The sequence below is a fragment of the Peromyscus californicus genome, unplaced genomic scaffold, assembly GCF_007827085.1.
Source record: "Peromyscus californicus insignis strain IS unplaced genomic scaffold, ASM782708v3 Scaffold_2__1_contigs__length_46816999, whole genome shotgun sequence".
Taxonomy (NCBI): domain Eukaryota; kingdom Metazoa; phylum Chordata; class Mammalia; order Rodentia; family Cricetidae; genus Peromyscus; species Peromyscus californicus.
Window position 1 is genome coordinate 37,176,443 of NW_026294540.1, and position 17,439 is coordinate 37,193,881.

At 46.0% G+C, this 17,439-nt stretch overlaps 1 protein-coding gene and 1 pseudogene across 2 annotated transcripts in view; both read right to left on the bottom strand.

The window, feature by feature from the left end:
• Positions 1 to 17,439, bottom strand: part of Ocm2 (oncomodulin 2) — a 66,623-nt gene that overhangs the window by 36,362 nt on the left and 12,822 nt on the right. The window lies entirely within an intron of this gene.
• LOC128120430 (elongation factor 1-gamma-like) lies at positions 3,906 to 6,239 on the bottom strand (annotated as a pseudogene).

A 17,439-nucleotide genomic window follows, 5' to 3' on the forward strand; every position in this document is an offset into this window, starting at 1 on the left:
AGCAGAAAGTAACTAATACGGCTTCTTAAGAGAAAGACACAATCAAGTCTCTTGTCATTAGTCACATTTATCATTTTGGTGACTCGTTACATCTCAAAGGCTTGCTAAAGGTATTCTCTCTCTCTCTCTCTCTCTCTCTCTCTCTCTCTCTCTCTCTCTCTCTCTCTCTCCTCCCTTCCCTCTTTCTCTGATACAAAGTCTCATGTGGCCTTCTATGAAGCCAAGGATGACCTTGAACTTCTAACCCTCCTGCCTTGACCTTCCAAGCGCTGGGATTACAGCTGTGCACCACACACAGTGTATGGTACTGAAGCCTGGACTCAGGGCTTCATGATGGTGGCAGCCAAACCTGCTACCAGCTGAGCATATCCCCACCCTCTTCTTCCTGATAAGTGGCAGCAGAGGGCTTGCGTGGCGTCATAATCTGATAAGGAAAATCCAGGAAGCACTAGGGTTGCACAAGGTTTAGGACGTATCTTTTACCATAATGGAGTGTCTGGTCTGAGATTCCTGGAAAGTTGTAGGTCACAGCTGGGAAGGGAGAAAGGTCTTAAGGAAATGTGGCTAATGGTGCTGGAATTTTGACTTCCTAGCTGGAGGGAGCCTTCAAGCAGGCTCCTGGATGAGACTCCTTTCCGTTCTCCTGTCCCCATCATACCCGCGTCTTTCTGTCCTGTCTCATTGGAGAGCAGAAGTTAAAAATCCAGGTGTGGTTGGGGCTTCATTCCCTCCAAAGGTTCTTGGAAACACCCTTCCTGTCATTTCTAGTACCTGGTGACTCCAGATTCCTTGTCACACAGCAATCGAAAGTGTCTCTAGCCCTCTCATGTTTCTCTAGGCCCCTCCTCTTGTAAGAACACCAGTCATTGTTTGCATTTAGGGCTCAAGCTTGATATAGAATGGCGTTGTCCATGCACAGATGCCCAAGCCTTCCCCCTCCCTCAGAGCATCCTCATACAGTCGGGATCCAGCTGCCCTGAGTCACTGGCATGGCCGGAGCCAAGATATACTAAAGAGAGACACTTGTGCCCTCCCTTCAGCTATGAGGTTATAGAAACAATGGTCTCCGTGGAATTGGGACTTCCCCCAGGAGTCTCAGATGAGGAGAGGGAAAAGCTGAAGCTCCAGGTGCCAGGCAGAGGGCGACTTGTCTCCTAGGAAGAGATCTCACTCATATCTGACGATGGAGCACCTTGCAGTAGAGACTGGCGCTGAGACAATGCTGGGCAGGACCACACCTGCACGGGGAAGGCTTAGCTATGAATAATAGCTCTTGCCCTCTATTTACACCTAACCCTCATGGACCTGGTGAGTGTCGCTGGATCTCTTTATTCCTCTACTCAATGGGTCCACAAGGAATAAGTCTCCGGTCTCTGTTCCTGACTACAGTCTTTTTTTGTTTGTTTGTTTTGTTTTGTTTTGTTTTGTTTTTTGTTTTTTGTTTTTCGAGACAGGGTTTCTCTGTGTAGCTTTGTGCCTTTCCTGGAACTCGCTTTGGAGACCAGGCTGGCCTTGAACTCACAGAGATCCGCCTGCCTCTGCCTCCCGAGTGCTGGGATTAAAGGCGTGTGCCACCACTTCCCGGCGACTACAGTCTTTTTATTTAGCTCGCGGAGAACAGGAGACACAATCTTTTCTGAGTCCCTTTAGAATATTGTTGGGGTTCCCATGCTTTGCCCCTAAAATCTCTGGTGATACTTGTGCCTGGACTATGCCTTCCCCCAAAATTGACTGGGTGTGGGACTTCCTGCTTCTTCCTTCCAGTGTAATGGGAAGTTTCCTGGGAAACCACAACCAAGTTATGAGTCCTACCCTTGTCCTGAGGATCAAATTCTTCCGTAAGAACTAAGATCGGAAGCCATCATCTCTGGGCCAGAGGCGAAATAGAAGAATACCCCCTTGGTCCAGGGCAAGTGACCCTCAGAAGTGTGGGGCTGGGTTTGTTTTTCCGGTTTTCTTTCATCTTGTATAGAAATGGAATGAGGAGTTAGGGAGTTGGCTCAATCCGTAAAGCCCTTGCCGCACAAGCATGGAGACCTGAGTTCAGAGTCCCCAGAAACCACCTAAAAGCCAAGTGTGGTGGTAGCTGACTGAGAGACCCAGACTCAAAATATAAAGTGGAGAGCAATAGAGGGTAGTACCAGGATTTGATTTCCAACTTGCACACATGCACGCACAGGCAGGCACACCCATACATACTCCTGCATGTGCATGAGTGTTTATGCACACAGAGACAAACACAGATACACACACACACACACACACACACACACACACACACACACACACACACACACACATGAAACCAAATGAAGGGCCCTTAACCCCTTCTCTTAATGAGGGGTTTTATACACTGTTGACCGATGAGATACAGGACCCATTTACTTTCAACGAACTCCATGGGATGTGAAGAAGTCTTGGTGCCGCCCTCCTCTGTATGTACACACTCAGAGCATCTGTTCCTCCTGGAATGGGGAAGTTACATCCTTTCTGAGGTGACTACTTCTGGAAGGAATGTTCCAGTCACTCAGAAAGTCTTGCTTGGGCTCCTGGCCACTAGAGGGATAATAATTAGGGCTTGTGGTGGGTGGGGGCCCCAAGGACTTGCTGCAGATAGGTCCTGTTCTGGTGGGTGAAGGTGCAGAAATGTCATGGAGAGACAAGAGGAGCAGAAAACGGGACAGAGGTGTGTGGGGAGGGGCGGGGGTGGGCAAGGATAGGAGGAGGTACCAAACCCTAAGGAGACCCTGCAATCCACATGTTTGTGCAACGGCTTAGCTCCACAGATATGCCAGATTGAGTGTGTCCTGCCTGGACATGCAGGCTCCAAGCACGGGGCTGTGGAGCTGATGCATACAATATCCACAAGCCCCGATGCAGACTTAGATGTGTTAGCAATGTTTGTTTTTTTTTTTTTTTTTTTTTTTTTTTGAGACAGGGTCTTGCTTAGGCCAGGCTGGGTAGCCAAAGATGACCTTGAACTTCTGATCCTTCTGTTTTCAACTCTGAAGTGCTGGGATTTACAAGCCTTTGCCACCAGGCCCAGTATTTCATGGGGTGCTGGAGGTTGAACCCGGCTGGGGCTGCCAACTGAGCCACACCACTACCTAGTGAATGCAAGAAATTGAGCCCACTACTTTGTGCACCTGGCCTGTCCCGGGCACTGCACTGCGTAGGAACAGATGTGTTTACCCACATCCCCCATTCAGAGACTGTGCATACAAAGGGGCAGTCACCAGACCCTGTAGGACAATAGAGCTCTACGGGACACCTGCAGCAACTCACCAGGAAGCCAAACACAGCCTCTGCAGCCTTAGCCCCAGAGAGCCAGCACTAGACTAGCGCCAGCTTCCTTGTCTAGCTTCCAGCTCAGGGCTGCCGGAGAAAGCCAGTCTATTACCTACCCTTTGTCAGCCATATAGGATGCTCAACTTCTAGTTAGCTTCCTGCAAGCGGGACGCACTGAGAGTGATGGATTTCCCGCTGCTATGGAGCCTGTGTAGGGGATAGGTACTCTTCTCTTTGCCCTGCTCTTTCTCCCTTTCCCTGACCCCCGTGCTCTCCCTTTTCCTCCCATCTCCTCCTTTTTTCTTGTAATGACAACCCAGGGCCTTACCTATACTTGGAAAGCGTTCTGCCTTTGAACTGTGCCCTTAGATCCTCCTGGTGGATTCTAGGAGGGTGCTCTGCCACTGTGTGTTAGTTGGGGTTCTCTAGAGTAACAGAACTTACAGAATGAATCTCTCTCTCTCTCTCTCTCTCTCTCTCTCTCTCTCTCTATATATATATATATATATATATATATGACTTATTTTTATTTTTGTTTTCAATGTTTTTCTTTTAATGGCCCCCATCTCCCTTGAAGGGTGGGTGGGTGCAGGCAGCTAGGCAACAGCAAGACGTGTTCACTTGAAGATCTTGCCTTGACTGACAGCTTGGCCCATGTACTGGAAGTCATCCCCTCCCCCCTCCGGAGGAAAAGTACTCTCACACCAGGGCCTGGCTCTCCTTGCTACCAGGATCCAGTTTCTGCCGTGTATATGATTCATTGTCCACCTGCCAACCTGAACTCAGCGGCAAGGCAAACTCTTGGCCACAGAAGACCCACATGCCAGAAATGTTGGTTCTAAAGAGAATAATACTAGCAAAGGCATTCTTCCTCGGTTTGTCCAATGGCTGGAACATTCCAGTAATGAGGCTGCAACTCATGAAGGTCTGGGTAACTCTTCAGGGAAACGGTACTGGGCATACCACAGGGACAAGCCATCCTTATCAAAGTACTCCCCAAAATATGGCTGCATCACAGAGAGGGTGTCCTCATTGGCATAATTATGCTTAAACCTCCAACACGAAGGTTCTCTTGGGCAGGTGAGTGAAGGGGTCCTTGGCCTTGGGCTCAGCAGCCAGTGCCTGCTCACTCTCATCCATCTCCTCAGAAGCTGGGGCAGCTGCCTTTTTTTTTTTTCTCTCTCTCTTTCTGCTCATCCTAGGGCTTCTGTTTCTCTTCCAGTAAACTCTTTTCTCTCCTTGGGGTGTCCATTTTAGGCTGACTCTCTGCAAACTTCTTAGCATCAAACTGAACCATCTTCTTCCTCCTCCAAGAGTTCACCTTCTCCAAGACTGCCCTGAACTGGAGCTGGTTAATGCAGGTAAGGAACCATCAGTTGGCACTGGGGAGAACCTGGTGAAAAGGAGGCTCTAAGACCCGTTTCTAGAGCCAAGCACGGAGCAGAAAACTTGTAATATTAGCCAGTGTCACTCACTTACCCACAGAAAGGTCTTCAAGGGAGGGTCCAGCAGCCCCAGGATGCACCTCATCTCTTTTGCATTTTCAGTGGCCTGTGTGTTGTGGTGCCTGATGCCCAAGGTGGGGATCACCCAGGCACTGGCTGGAGGGACCATGTCACTGCCAGCAAAGCTCACCCGCTGCACCACCTGAGCTGCTGCCTCTGGAGTTCTTCCCCACAGCTCCTCATTGCTTATATAATAGCAATGGCATTGCTCTCAAACACACAGAATCCATCATTACCCTCAAATCCAGGAACCTTGCTGGCAGGAAAATTTTGGAGAAATTTGGGGGGTACGGTTAGTTTGGACAAAGTGGAAATGGGGTGATTCGGAGACCATATGGACCTGAGCCCCACTGAACTGAGCAGCAATGAGAGCCTGGAAGGCCCTCCAGTTTTCAGGATATGTGTACAGGGCCCCAGCCACCATGGTGATTCTGCAGAGAAAGGGGGTGGAGCTGTTGGTGTTGCCAAAAGTAAGCCACCAGGTACTAGAAAGGAGATTTATTAGAATGACTTACAGGCTGTGGTCCAGCTAATCCCACAATGTCTGGCTATGAATGGAAAGTCCAAGATTCTAATAGTTGTTCAGTTGTTCCCAAGGCTGGATGTCTCAGCTGGTCTTCAGTGTACACTGGAATCCAAAAGAAGTAGGTTCTAATGTCAGTGAAGGAATGGACTTGCTAGTGAGGTGTGAGTAAGCAGACAGAGAGCAAAAGCCTCCTTCTTCCATGTCCTTACATCGGTTTCCAGCAGATGGTGTGTGGCCCAGATTAGAGATGGGTCTTCCCACCTCAAAAGATCTGGATTAAAGGTTCATCTTCCTACCTCATAGATCTGGATTAAAAGTAGATCTTCCTGTACTTCAAATTAAGCAAAAATCCCTCACAGGTGTGCCCTCCATTTGGGGGTTTTAGTTAATTCTATATGTAGTCAAGTTGACAGCCAAGAATAGCCATCACACACTGAGTTATGTGCCCAGCCCCTCACTGGGGGATTCGAGGCAAATACTACATCTCCAGTACTTGATTCTTTCTTTCCTTTTCCTTTTTATTTTTACTTTCTTATGGCAGAATTCTCATAACATAAAATTAGCTATTTTATAGGTAACGATTCAGCTGGGCACACTGATACACAGCTGTAGTCCACATTACTTGAGAGGCTGAGGCAGAAGGATTACTTGAATCTAAGAGTTTGATGCTAGCCTGGGTGGGCAATATTCCCAGGTACTGTCTCAAACAAACAAAACAAAAGAGGCAAATGGAGGCTGAGGATGTAGCTCAATTGGTAGATGCATTCCTAGCATTCATGAAGCCCTGGGTTCCATTCCCAGCACAGCATAAACTGAGTGTGATGGTGTATGCCTATAATCCCAGCACTCAGGAGGTGGAGGCAGGAGAATCTCTGGCTCAGTGTCATCAGCTACATAGTGAGTATGAGGCCAGACTGAGACATGAGACTACATCTCAAAAAAAAAAAAAGAAAGAAAGAGAGAAAAGAAAAGAAAAAACAATTTAGTGTTAGTATAGTTTGTTTATTATTATTAATTATTATATTTTGCTTTTTTGAGACAGAGTTCCTCTGTATAGCCCTGGTCCATCCTGGAACTCACTCTGTAGACCAGGCTGACCTCGAACTTACAGAGATCTGCCTGCTCCTGCCTCCCGAGTGGTGGTGCGCACCACCATACCCTACCGTTAGTATAGTGTAAAAGTTTAAATAGTGTGTAACTACCACATCCAACTACTTTCAAAAACATTGTCATCATCATAAGACTTGGTGAGTCTAATTGGCAGTCAGTCCCCACTTCCTCCTTCAGTCGCTGGCACTCACTTGCTGGCACTCACTCTTGTATCTTTGAGAGACTTTCCTCCTTCCCTGTCTGGAGAGTAGGCTGTGTAGCCTACACCAAACAGCATGATCTCAGCCTCTGGCCACTTCTCTGGGGACTTGGTGTGCCAAGCCTCTCTAATCCTAGCTGGATTTCTTTTCTTTCCCTGTTTTAAATATTTGGTATTTTTTGTTATTCTCTGACAGTTTTCAATGTGTGTATAATGTGTTTTGATCACATTCACCCTGATGACATCCACCTTCTTATCCAACTCTGTATTATCAGGGTTCTCTAGAGAAACAGAACTGATAGAAGGAATATGTACATATATATGATAAATCCCATATGTATATATCTACATATACACACACACATATATATATGTAGTCAGCCATCAATACATATACACAGACATGCACACACAGACATATATAGCTGATGACCTTGAATTTAAGATTTTCTTGCCTGCACCTGTTGAGTGCTGGGATTACAGGCGCGTGCGCACGCGTGTGTGTTAGTGCGTGTGTGTGTGTATGTGTGTGTGTGTGTGTGTGTGTGTGTATGTATATATATGCATATATATGGGACATGTACAGGATATGTATGTGGGATATATATATGTATATGAGGTTTATTAAAATGCCTTACAGCTAGTCCAACAATGACTGTTTACCAACAGGAAGTCCAAGAATCCAGTAGTCATTCAGTCCAAGAGGCTGGATGTCTCAGCTGGTCTTCAATATGCACCTGAATCCCAAAGAAGTCGGCTCTAATGCCAGTGGAGGGATGGACTTGCCAGGGGAGTGAGAGCAACAAGCAGGCAGAGAGCAAACACTTCCTTTCTACGTTCCTTTATATAGGCTGCCATTAGGTGTGGCCCAGATTTGAGGTGGATCTTCCCACTTCAAATAATTCAATCAAGAAAAATCCCTCACAGGTTTACCTAGCTGCTTGGGTTTTAGTTAATTCCAGATGGAGTCAAGTTGACAACCAAGTAGCCATCACACACTCTGAGTCTTTTCTTCTTCCCAACAAGTGCCTGGATTGTTTTCACATTTATGTATGTATGATGTATGTATTATGTATGCGTGTGCATGTTTGCATGTATATATGTACATGAGTGTGTGTGTCCATGTCCATGCTGTGGCACACTTGTAGAGGTCAGAGAACATCTAGAGGGAGTTGGTTTTCTCCTCCTGTACCACATGGATCCTGGAGCCAGAACTCAGGTTGCCAGGCTTGACAACCTCCGTTGGCTTCTGTGGGTACCTGCACACATGTGGTGCACACATATGGTACACATAAATTCACAAAGGCACACACACAAACACACATAAATAGAAGATAATTGGTTTTAAGAGACTATTTTTTAAAAGAAGACGACTCTGGGGTGTAGGTTGGTGAGATGGCTCATCAGATATAAGCACTTGCTGCCAATATCTGGGACCCATGGTGGAAAGGGAGAGATGAATTGTCCCCTGATCTGATCTTCACACATGCAGCGTGCACATACACACACACACACACACACACACACACACACACACACACACACACACTAAAATGTAATAAAATGTTTAAAAGAATCCAGGATCTTGCCGGCGGCGGTGGTGGTGCACGCCTTTAATCCCAGCACTTGGGAGGCAGAGCCAGGCGGATCTCTGTGAGTTTGAGGCCAGCCTGGTCTACAGAGCTAGTCCAGGACAGGCTCCAAAGTTACAGGGAAACCCTGTCTCGAAAAACGGGGGAAAAAAAAATCCAGGATCTCATGCAAGATGCACCCGGAACACCTTCTTTCAGTGTTGACCTCTCCTACACCTTCCGAACCAGAAGGAAGTCCTGCCAAAGCCTCCACCAACTCTACCATCAGCCCTTGCATGGGGACTCGGCTTCCTACCCCAGGACTCCGTCTCTGTCTCTCTTGGTCCTCTCTCCCAGCTAGAGCACAGTAAAAGGAATTGTCTTAGTTTTATTTCCCATTGCTGTGATATGATAAAATACCCCGACAGAAGCAACTTAAGAGAGAAAGGGCTTGTTCAGTTCACAATTCTGGGCTACAGTTCATCATTGTGGGGAAGGCTAGGTGGCAGAAGCTACAACAGGCCCCAAGACCTCCGCATAACTGATGCCATGTCAGAGGCACCGTTCTGACCTTAGAATCCAGCACAGACCCAAACACCTGCCAAGCGGGAACAAAGACCTAACCCATCCAAGACCTCGTCCATAGTTCCAGGACTTGGGAAAGTCCGTAAATGTACTTGCTTTTGGCTTCTGTGGTTTCACTGCTCACTAATTGCTCTTGCTAACCAAAATGCGTCCACCAGGACGTGGCTTTTGTGCATAAAAGGCAAAGAATGGTGTAGCTCTGGGGTGCATGGTTTGGGCGAGCTCCCCATGTAGCTGCTGACGGACAATATAGGCATTCTATTAGTTGAAGAGTGTCTGTGTGTTCTCTGCTGGAATTACCTCACAACAGACCCTGAAGCAGCTAGTCACGTTACATTTACAGTCAAAAGCAGAGAACAAGAAATAAATGCAGGCATGTTAGAGCTCAGATCACACTTTGCACTATCAAAGAGACCAGGATCCCCCTCCCAGGGAATGGTGCCACCCACAGCGGGCAGGTCTTCCCATGTCATCATAATTAAGATAAACACACACATACAACCCCACCCCACTCCACCTCTGCAGACATAACTTCAGGCCAACTTAATCTCTAGACAATCCCTCATTTAGAATCTCTTCTCAGGTGATCTTAGATTGTTCCTAGTTGACAATTAAAACTAATTATCATAGAGTTATTAATATAGCATCATGGCCATAGGCAGCCATGATAATGAAGCCCTGAAGTGAGAGAGAAAGCCTTCAGGAGGGGCTTCATTAGACAAGACAACCATCACAGAGTCCTGATAGCAAAGAGACTTCAATTTCTTTCAGAATCAAAAGATTAGGCATTGTACCATAGATTGACACTATGGAGTCCCAAAAGGGAGAGACAAGCCCTTTGGTTCCCAGAATATTAGGAGAGTTATAATATACTGTTGGCAGTGTGGTGGGGTCTTGAAGAGAGAACCTCTAGTCCCAAAGAACAGAAGGAGGTTTCTTACTCTTACAGTTGGTTGTTGTTTTGTTTTGTTTTTGAGAGAGAGAGAGAAGAGCAGTATGTGTGAATGTGTGACCTAGTCTATATGCGAGAGGCCAGGCAGGTACTATAGATCCAGTGCAACGCAAAATTATCTCGGCTCTGGGCACTTGGAACAGGCAGGGCTGCGAGGTTACAGCACACTTGCTTATCAGCTCTCTGTCTAGGATGGAGAGACTGCAGAGTCCGGTAGGGACAGCCCTGATTTCTTTGAAATAGGGTGGCACCTAAGACCTAAGAGGACCAGGGCCTGATTCAATCCTCCGAACCACCCAAACCGGGAGTAGAGTGTCAGTTCACATCTATAATCCCAGTACTTAGAGGAGGACAATCAAAAGTTCAAGGTTATCCTTGGCTACATAATAAAGTTGAGGCTATCCTGGGTTATAAGAGACCCAGGAGGCCGGGCGGTGGTGGCGCACGCCTTTAGTCCCAGCACTCGGGAGGCAGAGGCAGGGGGATCTCTGTGAGTTCGAGGCCAGTCTGGTCTCCAAAGCCAGTTCCAGGAAAGACGCAAAGCTACACAGAGAAACCCTGTCTCAAAAAACCAAAAAAGAAAAAAAAAAAAAAAAAAAGAGAGACCCAGGATCAAGGAAGGAAGGATCTTTTAAAGGCATTCCCATCCAATGACTTATTTCTTCCAACAATAGTCCATTCAGCTTTGAGTTCATGAATGAATTAATGCATACATTCACAGCAACATACAGGAAACGAAAAGCAGCCTTCAAATGTTTGGGGATGAATACTCCAGCCAGGGTCCAGGATGTCAAATCTTTGCTCTGAGTTAAACGAATAAATTAGCAATGTATTCGTCACTGCGACAAAATACTGGATGAGGGCAATTTAAAAAGGAAAGGATTTGGCTGGGTGTGGTGGGAGGCAAAGACAAGAGGATCTCTGTGAGTTCAAGGCCAGGCTGGTCTATAGAACGAGTTTCAGGACAGCCAGGGCTACACAGGGAAACCCTGTCTAAAAACAAAACAAACAAACAAACAAAACAATAAGAAAGAAAGGATTTATTTTGGCTGACAGTTTGAGAGTACAGTCCATCATGGTGGGTGTCTTAGTCACTTTTGCACTGCTGTGAAGAGACCCCATGACCAAGACCATTATTATAACAGAAATCATTTAATTGGGGCTTGCTTATAGTTTCAGAGGTTAGTCCATTATCATCATAGTAGGAAGCCTGGTGGCATGCAGGCAGGCTGGAACAGTAGCTGAGAACTACTGAACTAGAAGCAAAGAGGCAGAGAGAGACACTGGGCTTGGTCTGAGCTTTTGAACCCTCAAGGCCAACCCCCAGTGACACACTTTCTCCAAAAAGGTCACACCTCCTGACCCTTTGAATCCTTTTAAACAGTGCCACACTCCCTGGTAACTCTGCATTCAAACATATGAGCCTGTGGGGGGGGGGGGGCATTCTTACTCAAACCACCACCGTGGGGAAGGCAGCTGGAGCATGAGGCAGTTGATCACATAGCATCCACCACTGGTGTTCAGTCCACTTTCTCCTTTTTATTCAGTCCTAGACCCCAGCCTAGGGAATTATGCTTCCCACTTTCAGGGTGGGTCTTCCTTTCTCAATCAACTCCATCTAGAAACTCCTTCACAGACATACCCAGGGGCCTGTTCCCATGGTGGGTCTAGATCCTGTTAACTTGATAGTTATTCACCAACACAGTGAGACACGATCATCAAACACTAGAAGATTTCCCTTTACAAAAATGAAAGCACCCATGCTGATCTATAGCTGGCCCAGTAGAGCTGAAGAACAAGATATTAAGCTGCAAGTATCTGAGCATATACAGCCTTGCTTTGGCTTCATCCTCTTTGGCAGAGAATGCTATCCTCCATCGCCGCCATTACTTTATTCCCTAGTGAATGAAACCCAATTCTTAATCACAGAGCCAACCTTTGAATAAAGATTACAGTTCCCAGCCTCCCTTGCAACTTGGTATGCTTATGCACATATATTCTTGGCAGTGAGATTTTTTGTTTTGTTTTGGTTGTTTGATTTTTTTTTTTTTTTTTTTTTTGGAGACTGAGTCTGATGTAACCCAGGCTGTCCTTGAATTCTTTTCATAACCAAAGCTGGCCTGGGACTGATGATCTTCCTGCTTTTACCTTCGAAGGGCCAGGATTACAGGCATGAACCACCATGCCCTGCACAATGTGGATTTAAAAATTGAGGTATAATGCACGTACCATCAAAGTCACCCTTTCAAACTATTCAACTCAAAGGTTTTCAAGGCAATTCACAGAGTTATGAAACTAAATTCTAAGCATTCTAGAACTTTCCTTAAAAGATGGCTGCCAAATGCTCAGCATGGTGGCAAACACTTTTGATTCCCAGCACCCAGGAGGCAGAGGCAGGTGGATTTCTGTGAACTGGAGGCCAGCCTGGTCTACACAGTAGGATCCTGTCTCAAAAAAGCAAACAAACAAAAGAGACGGACTGAAGAGATGGCTCAGGAGGTAAAGTACCTGTCCCACAAGTGTGAAGGTCTTCAGTACTTCTGTAATGGCTGAATGGATGCATGTGAGAGATGGCCCCGGGGTTAAAAGTGCATATTGCTCTTGCAGAGGATCTGAGTTCAATGTCCAGCATCTACATTGGGTGGCTCACAGCTACCTGTATTCCAACTTCAGGAGATCTGATGTCCTCTTCTGGTCTCCTAAGACACTTACACTTATGGGCACATACCTACACATAGACACACACATCTACATAATTAAAATAATAGTAAAATAAATCTTGTTTCTTACATTTTTACTTTATTATTTTATGTCTGTGTACCACGTGTGGGCAGTGCTCTTAGAGGCCAGATCCCTTGGGCATTGGATCCCTTGGGCCTGGAGTTATGGATGGCTGTGAGCCACCATGTGGGTGCTGGGGATCGAACCTAGGTCCTCTGGAAGATCAGCCATTTCTCCAGCCCTGTGAAATAAATCTCTAATTGGCCTTTGGTTTCCATATGCACAGGCATAGAGCATGTACACGTACAGAAGATGGCTGGCAGCTGGTCATCTGGCACAAGCTTGTAAATCTCAGCACTTGGGAGACAGAAGCAGAAATGTCTCAAGTTCAAGACTCAGCCAGGCATCTGTAATTCCAGCATTTAGGAGGAGGCAGGAGGATTGCTATAAATTTTATGTCAGTCTGGGCTAGAGTGAATCCTTGTCTCAAAAAAAAAAAAAAGATGGCTGATAATCTTTACCTTTCCCACTATGTAGAGGCTGGCTGCAAGCTCGCAGTCTTCCTGCCTCAGTTTCTCAAGTGCTGGCATTATAAGCATGTATCACCACAGCCTGGTACATTTATAACAAAACAAAGCAAAACAGCCCTTGAAATGTAAATGTGACGGCTGGAGTTCTAGTTGTCATCTTGGACCGTGAGTATAGTACCACACCTGAGGGATGGCAGAACAAGCAGTCAGGAAGATTCAGGACACCTGAGGCCTTGGTGCTGCCAGCCTACCCAAAACTGCTCATCCAGGCTTTTAAGTGAGAAAAGGATAAGCTTTCTTATTTAAGACAGTCTTATTTGGCAGGGATGTGGGTGGAGGGTGTTCCAAATCTTCACAGCTGAACTTAAGGCTAACCGACATCAAGTAGTCTGGTGAATCAGTCTAAATTCTTAGTTGTAACCACAGAACTAATTTTAACTGGTTTGAGCAGAAAAGGAACGTGTTAAAGAATACTGGGTAATCTGAATCTCTAAAAGGGCTGGAGAATCTGGCTTGGAGTCTATTCAGGAAGAAACAGGTCTCAGAGCACATAAAAACTAGTTGAGAAGAGCCACTGCTGCGGAAGCAAATAGCAGACAGGCTAATTCTTTCTCTCTAGTCATGAGATGCAGTCGTAGCCCACCTCTTTCAATATGGACATGCCTGGCACTCACTTTTCTTTCTTTCAGCCTCAGGTTGCCACATGGCAAGATTCTAGCTGTGAGGGAGGTGGGGAAGATCATCCCTAGCTGCAAGGGAGGCAGAGAAATGATCCCTAGCTGCAAGGAAAATTATTCTTAGCTGCAAGGGTGCAGGGGATAATGATCGCCAGGCTTCTAGGCTGTTATTAGGTAGCCAAAATGATCAGTGACTACTATATGTACTCCATCCTTCTTAACAGTTTTCCAAGCCAGAATCCCAGTTGGCTGTTTGTTGGATGGTGCTTCTGATTTCTCTCTGTGTAGAGGACATCTCTGACAGATTGTGGCTGAAATTATGACTTAATCAGCTACACTCTGTATGATTTATATTGCCTGTCACTTCAGAGTTAATGTATCTGTATAGTGCCTCTTTGCCATTCTCCAAGTCCATTCTAACTTGCAGCGACTAGTTACTGGCCCAGCAGAAAATGTCCCCTATAACTCTCTCCTTAAATGTTTTAATTTCTTTCATGACCAAGAGGGTAAGTTATACCCAACTTTAATGGCCAGGACAAAAGAACCAGCTTTCTCGCAGCAGAGTGTAGATTCCACACAGTTTCTTCATCCATAAAGTGAGGGTTTTGGCAGGATGCAATGATACACACCTATAATCTTAGCACTTGTGAGACTGAAAAAAGAAGATGGCAAGTTCAAGGCCAGTCTGGGCTACATAGTGAAACACTGTCACCAAACAAAACAAGCAAGTACAAAAATATCCAGTGAGAACTTTGGACTCAGTTTCTGAGGACTATTTAACTCTTACTAATGGCCCAGGGTTTGATGCTGAGTTTTCTTATTCATTTATTTATTTTGGACAGAGTTTCTCTGTGTAGCCCTGGCTGTCCTGGAGCTCGTTCTATTGACCAGACTGGCCTCAAATTCACAGAAATCTACCTGCCTCTGTCTCCCAGATGCTTGGATTAAAGGTGTGAGCTACCACCACTGGGATTGCACTCAGATGGTCAGGCTTGTGTAGCAGGTTTTCTCAGACCACCAGCCTCCAAAACACGACTTGGAGACTTGTTATTAATTATGAATGCTCGGCCTTAGCTTGGCTTGTCCCACTAGCTCTTTTAACTTAATTTAACCTGTTTCTCTTCATCTATGTTTTGCCTTGGGGCTTTTTATCTTTCTCATGCTGTATATCCTACTTTCCTGCTGCTTCCATGTCTGGCCGGCTGGCCCTGGACGTCTCCCTCTCTTTCTCCTTCATTCTCTCTGGAGCCTAGATTCCTCCTGCTGCCTATTCTCTCTACCCACCAGCCCTGCCTGTTCCTCTACTGCCTAGCTACTGGCTGTTCAGCTTTTTATTTTTTAATTAATTAACTAATTAGTTTTGTTTTTCGAGACAGGGTTTCCCTGTGTAGCTCTGGCTGTCCTGGAACTCACTCTGTAGACCAGGCTGGCCTCGAACTCATAGAGATCTGCCTGGCTCTGCCTCCGGAGTGCTGGCATTAAAGGCCTGTGCCACCACCACCTGGCTCAGCTTTTTATTAGACCAAGCCGGTGCCTTAGGCAGGCAAAGTGAAACAAATGTAATGCATTTTTACACAGTTAAACAAATGCAAACACACCTTTACATAGTTCAGGTAATATTCTACAATAGGCTTGACTGCAAGCATCTTACCCACCGAGTCATCTTGTCCCTGTTGTGGTTTTTAAGTTTTCTAGAGATACCTCCTCAAGGCAGATTTTGTTGCCAAGAATTAGGAGTCGCCGGGCGGTGGTGTCACACGCCTTTAATCCCAGCACTCGGGAGGCAGAGCCAGGCAGATCTCTGCGGGTTCGAGGCCAGCCTGGACTACAGAGCGAGTTCCAGGACAGGTACCAAAACTACACAGGGAAACCCTGAAAAAAAAAAAAGAATTAGGAGTCATGGGCCTTTCCAAAATAGCCTAGTTTCTGTTGTTGAAATGTGTTGTTTAGAGCAGGGGAGAAAGCTCAGTTTGAATGATCTAGATATAGGAAAATAGGAATATAGAAGTAAGATAGAGATATCGGAATAAGAGAGGAATATAGGAATAAAAAACGTTACGAGCGTAAGAGATGGAAGCCGACAGCCATCAGCTTTGCCAGCAATTAGGGATTAACCTTTAACTAGGCCTGTCTTTGTTTTAGGAGGGGCAGCTCTGTCAGCAACCCAAATGTTAGTTTTTTATGATGGCTCTCTACAGCTTGGGGTTAGCTATTCTTGATAACCCCCTACCGTTTACCGCTGCTGTGGACCAAAGTTAACTTTTAAAGGTTGTTTCTACTTGACTCCTAGCGTGCATCCCATGCCTGATGCTTACTTACTTTTTGCTATCAGAAGGGGCTTGAAACCTGCGCCCTTTGCCACAGTCACAGAAGCCCGAACCCTGGCTATGGCTCCAGCTAACTGGTAAGCTTTATCTCCCCATGCTGATTTTTTTTTTAAATAAAATTTGCTTCTGCTTTTAGACTGTGGTGGTCTGCCCCTCATTTTTTTATGCACCTTTGGACCTAATAAATTGAGAAACTGCTTGCCTTACAAGTGTGAGGACGTACGTTCGATTCCTAGAACTCATGTAAAAAGAGCTGGGTATGGTGGCACATGCCGGTCATGTGCTGGGAGGTGCCTGGAACTCTCTGGTCGGCCAACTTAGCCAATTAGGTGAATTCCAGGCTACTGAGAGACCCTATCTCAAAATACAAGGTGAAAGCCAGGACTGTAACTCGGTTATAGAGTACTTGCCAAATGTACGGGAGGTCCTAGGTTCAGTCCTCAACACTGTCCACAAAAGATTAAAAAGAAGAGGATAAAGAAGAAGAGAAGGAGAAAGAGAAAAAGAAAGAAAAGAAGGTAAGGTTGTCTCCCTACCCCCACACCTAAAACAGGGTTTCTCCTTTGTAGCATTGGAGCCTGTCCTGGAACTTGCTCTGTAGACCAGGCTGGCCTCAAACTCGCAGAGATCCACCTGCCTCTGCCTCCCGAATGCTGGGATTAAAAGTATATGCCACCACCGCCCGGGTTGCCTTAGAAATACTTTTATGACCAAGTCTGGTCTAGTCTACACAGCAAGATCCTGTCTGGGGGGCTGTGGGGGCTGTCTTAGTTTTCTATTGCCGTGAAGAGACACCATGAGCAAAGCAATGATTATAAAAGAAAGCATTTAACTGGGGTCTTACTTAGAGTTTCAGAGAGTTAGTCTATTATAATTATGGTGGGGAGCATGGCTGCACACAGGCAGGCATGGTGCTGGAGAAGTAGCAGAGAGCTTTGTATCCTCTTCTGCAGGTAGCAGGAAGCAGGCAGAGAAACACTATGCCTGGCTTTTGAAACCTCAAAGTCCACCCCAGCACACACCTGCTCTCCAACAAGGCCACACCTCCCCATCTTTCCCAAACAGTTCATCAAATGGAAACTAAGCGTGCAAATATATGAGCCATTCTCATTCAAACCACCCACAGAGGCTGTGGCGATGGCTCAGAGGATAATACATTTAGTTTTGAAAGCCTGATTTTGATCTCCAGAACCCACATCAAACTAACAAAAATAAACAAATTTTTAAAAATGGTTGTGCAGTGGTGGTGGGCACCTTTGATCCCAGCACTGGGAAGACAGAGGACGGCGGATCTCTGTGATTTTGAGGTCAGCCTGGTCTACAGAGCGAGATCCAGGACAGCCAAAGCTACACAGAGAAATCCTGTCTGTCTCGAAAACAAAAACAAAACCGAAACAAATAAACAAATAAAATCTAAATACATACATCTGTCATCCCAGCACTCCTAT